Source organism: Myotis daubentonii, chromosome 2 (assembly GCF_963259705.1).
Source record: "Myotis daubentonii chromosome 2, mMyoDau2.1, whole genome shotgun sequence".
NCBI lineage: Eukaryota > Metazoa > Chordata > Mammalia > Chiroptera > Vespertilionidae > Myotis > Myotis daubentonii.
In genome coordinates this window covers 50,460,300-50,473,720 of record NC_081841.1, presented here as the reverse complement: position 1 = coordinate 50,473,720, position 13,421 = coordinate 50,460,300, and positions in this window count along the sequence as shown.

Below are 13,421 nucleotides of genomic sequence, written 5' to 3'. Positions count from 1 at the left end.
CCCCCGACTCGACCTGTTCTGTGGGAGGACTCAGGGATGGACAAGTGGGTGGAGACTGTGGGCACCAGGGGGAGGGGGTGTGGGTGAGACTCTGTCTTAGGCGCCCTGTGAAGCAACCCACCTTCCAGGGGATCTGGCTGGGGTCACCTAGAATTGAGGGACGGGTCTGCTTAGGCCTGGGTTGGGGAGAGGGCCCTGGTCCAGGGCTTGGGCAGGGCAGCCGTGGGCAGGCACTTCAACCCTGTACACATGAAATGAGGTAGGCCCTCCAAATTCTGAGCTCCAGGGGCTGGAGGGTAAGCAGAGTTAAGTGTCTGTCGTCTCCTGTTACCATAAAGGGAGGCAACTGGATCCCAAACTGTTGCCACCGTCTAATTTTCCCTCAGATCTTGGGCTTTCCCAGACCATGCCTCTGTTCTACCTCATGTCAACCAGCAGTTCCCATGGCTCTCACTTTAGGAAGGGAGGCCAGGAATGAGGCTGTGCAGAAGGGACTTCCAGGAGTTATTTCAGACTCCACATGGCATGAGGACAGAGGGTGGTTGCCGCCCTCCAGCTCTTGGATTTCCTGTTGGGCCTGGAGCTGGGCAATGATCTGAAGGTGAACCAGGTGGCAACCAGCTCATCTCACATTGGTCAGCTCCTGCCCACCTGGTTGCGAGGTGCAGGGTGATTCTTCAGCGCGCCTGCCTGACACAGCCTACACGTGCTGCCTCCCTGTGGCATACAGTCTGGAGGCCGCCTGGGCGGTATCGTGCTCAGTACTCCTGGCCTTGAGGCTGGGACTCTAGACACTTCATCGTGGGCATGGGGGCCTGTAGGAGACACGTGGTGTATTGACACCACAGTTGAGCCAAAGCACATTCACAACTCGGTTATACTGTGGACACTGTCCTGGGGGCTGACGAGCCCAGGAAGATTGGGAGCGCGGAGGGCGTCGGCACCTCCTTTTACACTACCTCCTTCCATCAGCCTCTCCAGCCTCATGCTCCGGAGAGAGTGGTAAAAAGAATTCCCCATTAAAGTAAACACCTACCATATTGCTAGCCCTCTGGCCCCTAACCCCCACCACAGCCCAGCTGGGGGAGGCACCGTCATCCTCATTTCACAGACTTCCAGGCTCAGAAACATGCCATGGTTGCCCAAGGCTGAGAAGTGATGGAGCCCTGAGAGAGTAGTTCCTTTTTGGGTGTGTGGCTTTGCTTTCTTCTGGACTTTAATCTCTTCTTCCTTTTCTGGCCGGGGGATCCCTCCTGATGTGCTGGGGTGGAGAGCAATGGACTGGAAGTCAAGGGTTTTAGCCACTAAGTCTGGTTTTATGGGGAGAGCTGCCTTCCTTCTCCAGGCTTTGGCTTTCCTTACCTACAGACGATTAGGAGAGTGAGCCAGACCAGCTGGTCCCATTAGCTCTGCTCTTCCTACCTCTCCCTCAATCTGGCCTCTCTCCTATTTCCCTTAGTTTATGTCATCATTGAAGAAATTAATAAGACTTAGAAAAAGGGCAAGTCAGATGTCTTGGTTTTCTTTAAATATCAGAATCCTGCACTTGCTAGTGTAGCTCAGCTGGTTGGAGTGGAATCCCATACACCAGAAGGTGGCAGGTGTGACTTCCGGTCAGGGTACATACCTGGGTTGTGGGTTTGATCCTCAGTCGGGGTGCACGTGGGAGGCAGCTGATCAGTGCCTCCCTCCCTCTCTCTCGCCAATCAATAAAGACATGTCATCGGGTGAGGATTAAAAATATATATGTTAAAGCCCTAGCCAGTTTGTCTCAGTGGTTAGTGTCGGCTTGCAGACTGAAGGGTCTAGGGTTCAATTCCGGTCAAGGGCATGTACCTTGGTTGCAGGCTCAATCCATGCCCCCTTCCACGCCCACCCCCACCCCAAAATCAGGGCATGTGCAGGAGGCAACCAAACTATGTGTCTCTTTCACATCAATGTTTTTCTCTCCTCTCCTCTTCTACTCTCTCTAAAAGTAATGAAAAAAATATCCTCGGTGAGGATTAACTATATATATATATCAGAATCCCATTTTCTTACTTCCGTCTTCTACTTTCAGGTTCCTATCCCACTATGCCTTCTGCTTTTATGGGCTTAAGTAGGATATTACAAGCTGCAAATTTCTGCTTCTTGCCAGGCGGGCTCAAAGAAGTCTACATCATCCTTCTCTAACTTACTATTTCTTGGTTTTTCATGACCTTTTGACCCTAATGGATTACATCATTGCCTTGTTAGAACAGAATTGTTGGCCTGCAGGATATTTATTCTATATCCTTTCAGGAAAGAAGCTTAGCATCTGACTCTGGATTCCACCTCTTACAAGCTGAGACCAATGGGTGCATCCATGTTTGTGTCACCAGGGTCTCGTCAGTCTGCTACCAGGTTCTGTTCTCCAGGGCTTGTAAATGCAAGGTGTCACCTTGTCCCTGGGGCAGTGTGGGCTGACTGGGAAAATGACTGTCAGTCACCAAAGCAGGGTGGCATCAGCCACATCTGGAGCCAGCTCTTCCCCACCAACTGTTCCAAGGTGGGCAGCTTGTGTTCCTAAGTCCTCCATCATGCTCCTAAGGGGTGCTGCGCCCAATGAGCCATCCTGCAGCCCTCATAACTGTGTGCCCGCCACACAGACCAGATATTCCGTCTGAAGTAATTCTGTGGAGGGGGACACACAGGTGAGTTACAGACACTCCTGGGGAACTGATTTCCTCTTTGTACTTCAAGGCTGAAAGACCACTTGATCCTCACTGTGCAGAGCACTGCATACCTCGGTTTGCAAAGTATGCTTCCAGGATTAAGGTGACCTCAGTGCTTTCTCCATGAACAGTGGGTGAATGTTGGCTTCATCACTCAGGGTGACCCTTCTGGATTTCCCAAACAGGGAAGCCAAAACTGCCAGCCCCCCTTACTCCCATTCCCCCAAATGACATCAGGCATCAGCAAAAGACTACAAACGATTTCAGGTTCTGCCTCGCTGTGAACCCTGCCTTTTATAGGAATGTCCCAAAATGTTAATTGAGGTTTCATCTGGGTTGCCAGTGGTTTTTATTTTCTTCTTTACCCCTTTCTAGATTCATATGTTTTGTTTTCTTTTTTAAATAATATTTTAATTGATTTTTTAAAGTATTTTTATTGATTTCAGAGAGGGAGAGAGAGAGAGAGATAAAAACATCAATGATAAGAAAGAATCATTGATCGGCTGCCTCCTGCACGGCCCCTACTGGGGATCGGACTCACGACCCAAGCATGTGCTCTGAAAGGGAATCGAACTGGTGACCTCTTGGTGCATGGGTCATGCCCAACCACTGAGCCATACCAGCCGGGCATCAAATCATTTTTTTAAATACACACGCATCATGTTTATGTCGACCTTTTATTAGACAATGAGATTATTCTGCAGTTACTGATCTGCTTCTTTCAGCACTTAATATGCCTTGGAGATCTTCCCAAAGCCCTCCATGATCATACACGGCCTTCCATTGTATGGATTTGCCATGTTTATTTCTTTTGCCAAGACAAACAATGCTGCAGTGGACATTGCATATGTGTCTTTGTCCACTTGTGTATTTCCATAAGAATAATTCCTACAAATGGAATTGCTGGGTCATACAGTATGTTTATTTTAAATGTTTCATAGATATTAACAAGTTGCACTTCATCAACAATGTACAAGAGAGCCCTGGCTGGTGTGGCTCAGCTGGTTGAGTGTTGTCCTGTGCACAGAAGGATTGCTCTGGGCATGTGCACTGGTTGTGGGCTACATCCCCAGTGAGGGGCGTGCAGGAGGCAGCTGATAGATGTTGCACTCTCACATTGCTGTTTCTTTCTCCCTCTCCCTTCCTTTCTCCCTGAAATCAATAAAAACCCATTTTTTAAAAGACTCTACTATTAAAAAAAAAAGACAATGTACAAGAGAAACTGTCTTTCACATCATTAAGTATTATCAAAGCTTTTATTTTTAGCCAATTTGGTTGGAGTAAGTGATCGCGTAGTTTGTATCCCAATGGAGGGACTTTGCTTTTAGCCAGAGTTAATCTGGGGGCCATTAGAGAGTGATAAGAATAGAATGTAGAGAGCAAGTATGGAAGCAAACCAGTAAGGAGACCTCTTGGGTAACTGCAACAAGAGATGGTAGTGACTTGTTCCAGGGTGGAGACACTATAAACAAGACTTGCTAATGTCATGGGCATGAGGAAAGGAGAAGAGTCGAGGACAACTCCAAGCTGTTTGGAGTGACCAGTAGGAAGAAGTTGCCATTAACCGATATGGGGAAATGTTGAACCTGTTAAACTTGAGGTATCTATTGGACAACATCCAGCTGAAAATATGGAGTAAGCAGTGGTTATGGAAGTCCAGAGTTTAGGAAAGAAACCTGGGCTGGAGAGCTAAATTATAGTAAGCCACCAGCATATGAATGTTATTTAAAGCCGGGGGACTGGATGAGATCACCAAAGGAGTAGGAAAAGGAAAGCTCTGAGTCCTAATTCTGGAACATTCCAGTTCTTTAGAGGTTAGGCAAAATGAGAAGATAACAGCCCTAGCCAGTTTGGGTCAGTGGATAGAATGTTGACATGCAGACTGAGGAGTCCCAGGTTCGATTCTGATGCCCGGGTTGTGGGCTTGATCCCCAGTTGGGGTGTGCAGGAGGCAGCCGATCAGTGATTCTCTCTCATCATTGATGTTTCTATCTCCCACTCCCTTCCTCTCTGAAATCAATAAAAATATATTTAAAAAAAAAAAAAGATTGGTCTAGTTGTTTAAAAAAAAATTGTGCTGGTCAGAGGGTGGGATGCATAAAATTGATATTATGGGAGGTGTCATGGGTTAAAGTGTGTCCCCATCACCACCCCAAATGTTGAAGTCCTAACCCCAGCACCTCAGAATGATGTGACTTTATTTGGCAATAAGGTCTTTATACAGGCAATCAAGTTAAAATAGGTCTTTTGGGTGGGACCTAATCCAATATGACTGGTGTCACACAGGGAGCATGCCATGTGAAGATGAAGGCAGAGATCAGGGTGATGCATCTACAAGCCAGGGAATGCCAAGGATTGCCAGCAAACCACCAGAAATTAGGGGAGAGGCCTGGAACAAATCCTCCCTCACAGCCCTCAGAAAGAACCTAACCTGCCAACACGTTGATCGTGCACCTCCAGCCTCCAGGACTGCGAGACAATAAGTTTCTGCTGTTTAAGCCGCCCCGTCTGTGGTGCTTTGTTCAGGCAGCACTGGGACGCTGACACAGAGGTCGCCGTTATTGGCAACAACAAGGACCAGGAATGACCGTGAGTGGCTCAGACGGGGTAGAGAGCAAAGTCATTGGAGGAGAAGAGGTCAGCAACTGAGCGGATTATCTGGATGGATACTGAAATCTCCAAGTATCAGGACAGAATTCGTATCAAAGGGAATGATAGGGAGGTAGGAGCCAAACCCTTCAAGAGGGAGTAGCCAGGGGTTGATAGGTGAGTGGAAGAGGGAGCAGAGTGGGTGGATAGTCTGTTGACATGAGATTAGAAGCTGAAGGACTTCAGGGAAGAAGGGTCTGAAAGCAGCACTGAGGAGCAAGGAGGGTGCCCAGACACCTAGCAGATGGTTGACACAGGGGCCGAGGGAAAGAAAGCAATGTCACTTGAGAGGGTGGCAGGGGGTGTAGCGCCCTCAGGGAGAGCCCAGAGGGCAAAGGGACCTTCAAAGAGGCTATGTCCACAGGGAGTTTGCTGGTGTAGGGCCATGAGCTCTACCTCCCAGCGGAAGGGTTTCAGGAGATGGGAAGAGAGTAGGGCGTGTGCAGGGCTAGGAGGAGCAGGGTGGTCACCATGTTACCGGAGAGGGGACCTGGCCTGAGCGGGTCTGCCTCGGCCCGGCTGGCAGTGTGTGGGCTCTTGACTTCATGCAGGAAAGATTTCACAAAGCGAGTCCAGGCGATTATTAGAAGATGTGTATTAAAACTGGGGACTGAAACAAGGAAGGGCTTAGGATAGAAGAAGCAACAGGAGAGGGGCAGAGTAGGGCAGTGAGCCTAAGTTGGGCTGCTTGATTCACTAAGAAATCAGAGAATAGAGGGCCTTGGGGACAGGACCAGGGCCCCTGCGATGAGCTGCCGCTGCCCATTGCTCCCCGGTTGTAAGCCTCGTGGGGTCCCTTAGAGTTTAGGAGATGCATGGCCGGTGGGGGAAGAGGCAGGGGAGGGGAAAGGCACAGGCATGCATCTGGGAGAGAGCGTGTGCCCGGACCTTCTTTCTGAGGGGTTTTAAAGGCGGGAGTTTAGGGGAGGTCTTAGGGGGAGGATCTCAATAGAATATTCATCAGTGTTATGCTGATGTGCCAAAATGAGATCTATTACCTTAACTTCATCTATCCCTGGGTGTGGTTGGTAAATGCCACTAATTGGATTTTGGCTCTCTGTGTCCCTGAGTAGAGTGATTTAAACTATTTACCCTCTGGTTGGTGAGAGGGGCAAACCATTTACTCTTAAAAGTTCTTGGATCAGGAAAAATGGGATTTTGTTATTTACTAGAAAGCTGTAAACTGCTTGGCCATTTAACTATCTGTCTCCGTTTCCCTATTCTTCTTGTCCTGGCTTCCTAACCTGTCTCAAACATCGATGTGGGCCGCTATAAAAGATGGTGGCCACGCCTATTGCCTCAGAGGGACTCTTTCCCCTGTACCTTTTGTACCATGTGGATGGGGAAAGTGATGGCGATGTGGAATGGTCACTGCACATAGAGGAGAGGGACCGAGCCCAGGACAAGTCAAGGATTTTCAAAGGAGCCTGAGCCCCCGTGGGACTGAAGAGCAGGCAGGTCCAGTGAGTGGCACCAATCTGCAGGAAAGGGGGATTTTTGCAGTTGCTGTTTGTTTCTTCTCTTAGGAGGGTGTAGAGGCCTGGCTCTGGAACGAGAGAAGGAGGATTGTGGGATTAGTGCGAATGAGGAAGTTGAGGTGGCTGGTGAGGTCATCGCCATAGGCTCCAGCTTGAGCAATAATAAAAATGATAATAATAAGACCAAACACATACAGCCTTTACAGTGTGCCAGGCACTGTTCCAAGTGCTTATGTGTATTAACTCCGTTAATCTTTACCACAATCTCTATGGGCAAGTATTGTTATCCCCATTTTAATGTGAGAGAGTGAAGCTCAGAGAGCTTAAGTAAGTTGCCGTATATTCAAGCTAGTCTGAGGAAGCGCTGTGATTCAAAACCAGGCAGTTCAGCTCCAGATGCTGTGCAGGTGATGCGAGGAGGGAATTGAAAGGAACAGGATAAAGTGTGTATGTGTGTGTGTGGTGGTGGTGGGGGCGGGGGGAGTGAGTTTCAATGCACCCAAAGTGGAGGTGAGAAGGGGAGAGGATGTGAGAGCTGGAAGGATGTGGGCTGCGGTCTGAGAGTAGAAGTCTAGACTTTCATATCGGATGCAGCTGGCTGAAGTGAGGCAGAGGTGACAGTCACTGGAAGGGTGAAGATCAAAGAAGCTGGGAGCCGGGGTGGGGAGTGGTGGGTGGGGGTGGGGTGGTCATCCACAGGACCACTGAAGTATCCCAAAGTGCTGTGGACATGGAGGTAGGGCCACGTCTGGGTAGAGGGCAGCTGGAGCCCAAAGCAGCAGAAGCCACCAAGACAGCGGGTTTCTGTTGCTGACTCCTGTAGAAGCCAGCAGAGGAGCGCTGGGGGCTTCTCTAAGGCAGGAGCACTCCAAGGAGTTATTTAAAAGTCACAAATTTAAGTTTGCCACATATGTTCTTTGTTTAGGATTCTTTTTTTAAAAAAATATATTTTATTGATTTTTTACAGAGAGGAAGGGAGAGAGATAGAGAGTTAGAAACATCGATGAGAGAGACACATCGATCAGCTGCCTCCTGTACATCTCCCACTGGGGATATGCCCGCAACCCAGGTACATGCCCCTGACCGGAATCGAACCTGGGTCCTTTCAGTCCGCAGGCCGACGCTCTATCCACTGAGCCAAACCGGTTTCGGCTGTTTAGGATTCTTTATAATAATTTAAAAAATCTCCTGCAGAACACTTGGAAAATGTATTGCCACCTGGTGGTGAAATAGGGGCAGCACCCATCCAGAAGTTTGCAGGCTTGAACTGCCACCCTGCGGTGAGAAGAGGAAATACAGGTACTCTCCCTTCCCCATTGGAAACCAACCCACACAATCCTGGCTAACATATCTCCACACCCACATGTGTTGCACAAAGTACAGAAAATATGAGTATGTGGACTTGGATGGACATAAACTCTTCCCTGTTCGTATCTGTCTCCCCCTGTTCATATCCATCAGCCGCTGCCTGTGTTCTGCCCAGGGCCACCTGGCATGAGCTACAAAGTGATCTGCAGATGGCTTCTACTCATGCTGGGCTTGGAGATGCACAGGAAAGGCCAAGCTACAAACCAACACTGGCTGCTGCTAGTGCTGGTCCCAGAGCCACTTAGTGAGAGGTACAGGGCACACCAAGGCCAGATGCTACTTGTTTGAGAGATTTTAGGAAAGTCTGAAGCAGGAGCCAAGACAGGCCATTTGTATGGAAAAGCTACTTGAAACAGCTTGGGTGGGCCTGCAAGTTGGGGGGGCAGGCTGAACAGAGTGAGGCAGATTGATGGAGACTCGGGACACCTGCCTGCTGGCTCTTTGAGGGAAGGGCTCAGAAAGGGAACAATGGCCTCTGCCAACACTTCTGTCTGGGAAAAGCTGACCCTCTAGCTCTCACCCTGGTGCCAGACACTTCATCTCCTCCTGTGTATTCTTGGTGCCTTTCGAGCTGCTTCCCCAGAGCTGGAACTCAGAGTGAATGAGTCCAAGTAAGTCTGTGTGCTGTCCCTTTAAGCAGTACTGCCTGGGACTCCAGCAGCCTCCATCTCACTCAGCCACAATCCCGTCTGGTTTTTACAGCCAGAAGCTATGGGCACTTCTTTACCCAGCACTGGAATCCTGGCCAGGGGGCCTAGCGTGGGGCTGGGACCCCTTGCTCCTCAGGGGGGACCACTATAGCCAAGATATCCCTCTCGATTTTTATCCACCATGTGGGATGGACCTGTTCTGCATCTCTACCCCTACCAGTCTCGATGTGGCTTCTTCTTTATATCCTTAGGTATAGGACATCCATTCAGCTAGATTTTAGGCAGTTCTGAATAATGGTTGTTCTGTATTTTAGTTGTTGTTGTTTTTAAATCCTCACCTGAAAATTGATTTTGAAAGAGAGAGAGCCAGAAACATCGATGTGAGGGAGAGACATCAATCAGTTACCTCCCGTGTACACCCGACCAGATATTGAACCTGCAACCTAGATATGTGCCCTGACAGGGAGTTGAATTCACAACTGTTTTGGTGTACGGGACAATGCTCTAATCAACCGAGCCACCTGGCCAGGGCTTTAGTTGCATTTGTTATGTAGTTGTGGGAGGATGCAAGTACCACTTTTAATTACACCACCATCTTGACTAGAAGCAAGAAAATTTCAATCATACAAAAAAGTAGAGAGAATAGTACAATGACTGTTACAACCAATATAAATTCATGACCATTCACTTCATCTGTATCCTCCACTCCTCCCAGCCACCCAACTGCATTATTTTGAAGCAGATTTCAGCATATTAATGCATCAGTAAATAATTTCAGTATGCATCTGTAAAAGATAACTTTCAACAAGAGCAGAAGGCATCATTTTAAAATATATATTTTTTTTATTGATTTCAGAGAGGAAGGGAAAGAGAAACATCAATGGTGAGAGAATCATTGACCAGCTGCATCCTGCACGCCCCCTACTGGGGATCAAGCCCACAACCCTGGTACATGCCTTTGACCAGAATCTAACCCGGGACCCTTCAGTCTGCAGGCCGATGCTCTATCCACTGAGCCAAACCACCTAGGGCAGAAGGCACCTTTTTTTAAAACAAACAAACAAACACGTTTCTATTGACTTTTAGAGAGAGAGGAAAGGAGAGGGAGAGATAGAAACATCCATCAGAGAGAAACACCAACATTGATCAGCTGCCTCCTATTCGGGGACTGAGCCTGCGACCTGGACATATGCCCTGACCTGATGCATAGGTTGATGCTCAACCACTGACCCATACCGGTTGGGCTAAATGATAACTTTTAAAAACATAACCAGAACATTATTAGCATTATGCATTAGCTGTATTTCTTTAAATCAACTATTTAGTCAGCGTTTGAATTAGGTATCCATTGCTGTGTAACTTAGTGGTTTAGCACAACAATGAACATTTATTGTGGCTCAGAGTTTCTGTGGGTTAGAACTCAGGAGCATTTTAGCGAGGCAGCTCTGGCCCAGTGTCTCATGCGATTGCAGTCACCAGAAAGCTTGATCTACTTTCCAGGTGGCTCATTTTACACCGCTGGCAAGTCAGTGCTGGCTTTTGGGGAAGCGGGCCTCAGGTCCTCTCTGCAAGGGGTCTCCCCAGGGCAGCTTGAAGGGCTTCAGAACCTGTGCCTGGTTTCCCCCAGAGCGAGTGAACCAAGGAGCCAGGAAGGAAGCCACAATGCTCTTTTTTTGACTGAGCCAGCTTCTGAAGTCACACACACAGTATTTCTTTGGTCAGATTTGCCAGCCTGCTTCACTGTGAGAGGGTGTGAATACCAGGAGGCCGGATCCTGGGGGCCCATCCTGGATAATGGTTACTACAGATTCAAATTGCCCCAGATCTCTTTCCAGCTCATTGATTTGAATTAGGAGCCAAACAATTTCTACATCATTGCATATTGTTTTTTGTTTGTTTGGGTTATATATACACTGAGTGGCCAGATTATTGTGACCACCTGACGTTTGTAGGCAAATTAGCTATAATTTCGCGCTGAAGTTGCTAGAGGGCCAGACCATTATAAATAGGGAAGCAGGTTGTTTACCACGACAGTAAAAGTGATTTTTTTCTCAAGATATGGGTAAATAACACGATTTAACAGTCTTTGAATATGGGATATATATGTATATACACACTGAGTGGCCAGATTATTATGACCACATGACATTTGTAGGCAAATTAGCCGTACACTGCATCATATGGGATATGGAAGCCTGTTCGAACACCTTTGCTGTCTGCAGTTACCAAGATAAAACGTCTCCAATTCGCACAGGAACACAAGGATTGGACAGTCAAGCATTGGAAAAAAGTCATGTGGTCCGATGAATCACGTTTCCAGTTGCATCATGCAGATGGCAGAGTGAGAATTTGGCAGAAACAGCATGAAAGCATGCACCCCACATGCATGAGCACAACCCTTCAAGCTGGTGGGGGCAGTGTTATGGTTTGGGGCATGTTTTCCTGGCATGATCTGGGCCCTTTAATTCGTGTGGAACAACATCTGAATAGCACAACATACCTAAGGATCGTTGCTGATCAGGTTCATCCTGTCATGTTGATGGCGTATCCCAATGGAGATGGCTTCCTCCAACAAGACAATGCACCATGCCACGGTGCTCGTATTGTGCAGGAGTGGTTTCAAGAACATGAGGGAAACTTTAACCTTGCTTAGGTGGCCCCCCAATCACCAGATCTCAATCCAATTGAGCATTTGTGGGACGAAGTTAAAAGAGCCATCAGGCAGCTGGTTCCACAACCATCAAATCTCATGGGAATGGACAGTGCTCTTCATCAGGCATGGTGTCAGATTCCTTGCATCACCTTTCAACATCTCATGGAGTCAATGCCAAGAAGAATCGCCGCAGTATTGAAGGCAAAAGGTGGCCCAACGAAGCACTGATGGGGTGGTCATAATAATCTGGCCACTCATAATAATATATAGCCCACGTTCAAAGGCTGTTAAATCGCATTGTTTACTTATATCTTCATAAAAAAAATCACCTCTACTGTCGTGGTAAACAACCTGCTTCCCTATGTATAATGGTCTGGCCCTCTAGCAACTTCAGCGCGAAATTATAGCTAATTTGCCTACAAACGTCAGGTGGTCATAATAATCTGGCCACTCAGTGTATATACTAGAGGCCTGAAGCATGAAATTCGTGCAAGGGGCTCGGCCCTCACAGCCCTCACCCTCACAGCCCCAGCTTCGTCATCCGGAAGGACTTCTAGAAGGTCACTCAGCTGTCCGGTCTAATTAGCATATTATGCTTTTATTATTGTAGCTATTTCAGAGAGAAAGAGAGAGGGAGAGATAGAAACATCAATGATGAAAGAGAATCATTGATTGGCTGTCTCCTGCAACCCGGGCATGTGCCCTGACTGGGAATTGAACCGTGGCCTTCTGGTTTATTTGCCGATGCTCAACCACTGAGCCACACCAGCCGGACTACACCATTGCATATTGTTGATATGGCTCACTCATAAGTGAAATTCTGGGTTCCCTTCCCTCTTTTGGTTTTGTTCTTATTTCTTAGCCTTAGCCTTTTTTTTTTTTAATTTATTGGTTAAGGTATTACAAATGTGTCCTCATTTCCCATTAACCCCCAACCTCCTCGCCCCCCCCACCCCCCCACTCATGCTCTCATCCCCCTGTTGTCCGTGTCCATTGGTTTGGCTTATATGCATGCATACAAGTCCTTTGGTTGATCTCTCCCCCAAGTTGTTTGTTCTTAGGGTTTTACTGGATTTTGGATTTTGCTGCTTTGCATCCCCTTGATGTGATTTAACATTGTTCTTGGATCCTGTCTTTCCTGTAAACTGGTACTTAGATCTAGAATTTAAAACGTCATTGGTAATGATGTTTAACTTCCATCAGGAGGCACATGTCCGGATATCTCTCTCTTTTTTTAATTTATTGATTTCAGAGAGAGACACACATTGAGCTGTTAATCCACTTATTTGTGCATTCATTGGCCGATTCCTGTATGTGCCCTGACCAGGGATCAAACCCACAACTGTTGCATACTGGGACAATGCTCCAACCAGCTGAGCTACCCAGCCAGGGCAACAGGTTCTCTCTCTTAATATGATGTCGGTGGCTATTTTTATTGATTTCAGAGAGCAAGGGAGGGGGCGAGATAGAAACACCAATGATGAGAGAATCATCGATCAGCTGCTTCTTTGCAGTCCCCCACTGGGGATTGAGCCTGCAACCTGGGCGTGTGCCCTGACCGAGAATCCAACCATAACTTCTTGGTTCATAGATCAACGGTCAACCACTGAGCCACGGCGGTCAAGCTGATGTTGGTGTCTATTGATTATCATTGCCTACCTTTATTATTTCATCAGAGCTTTACATAATAGTGATAAATCCTGTAATTCCTTTGTCTATCAGTTGGACTATTTCTATAGAAAGAAACTTTCACTTACACTACTTTTTTATTACCCTGAAGTACAGTTAGTACAGAACAGAAAGGATAAATACTTGTTCTTTCCCTTTATTAACAAGTATTCAGAAGTGACTGGTTTCTAGGCTCCTCCAAAGGTGACCAGTAAGATATTTTAAAAATATGAATTTTATTTTATTTCAATCCATTGCACTT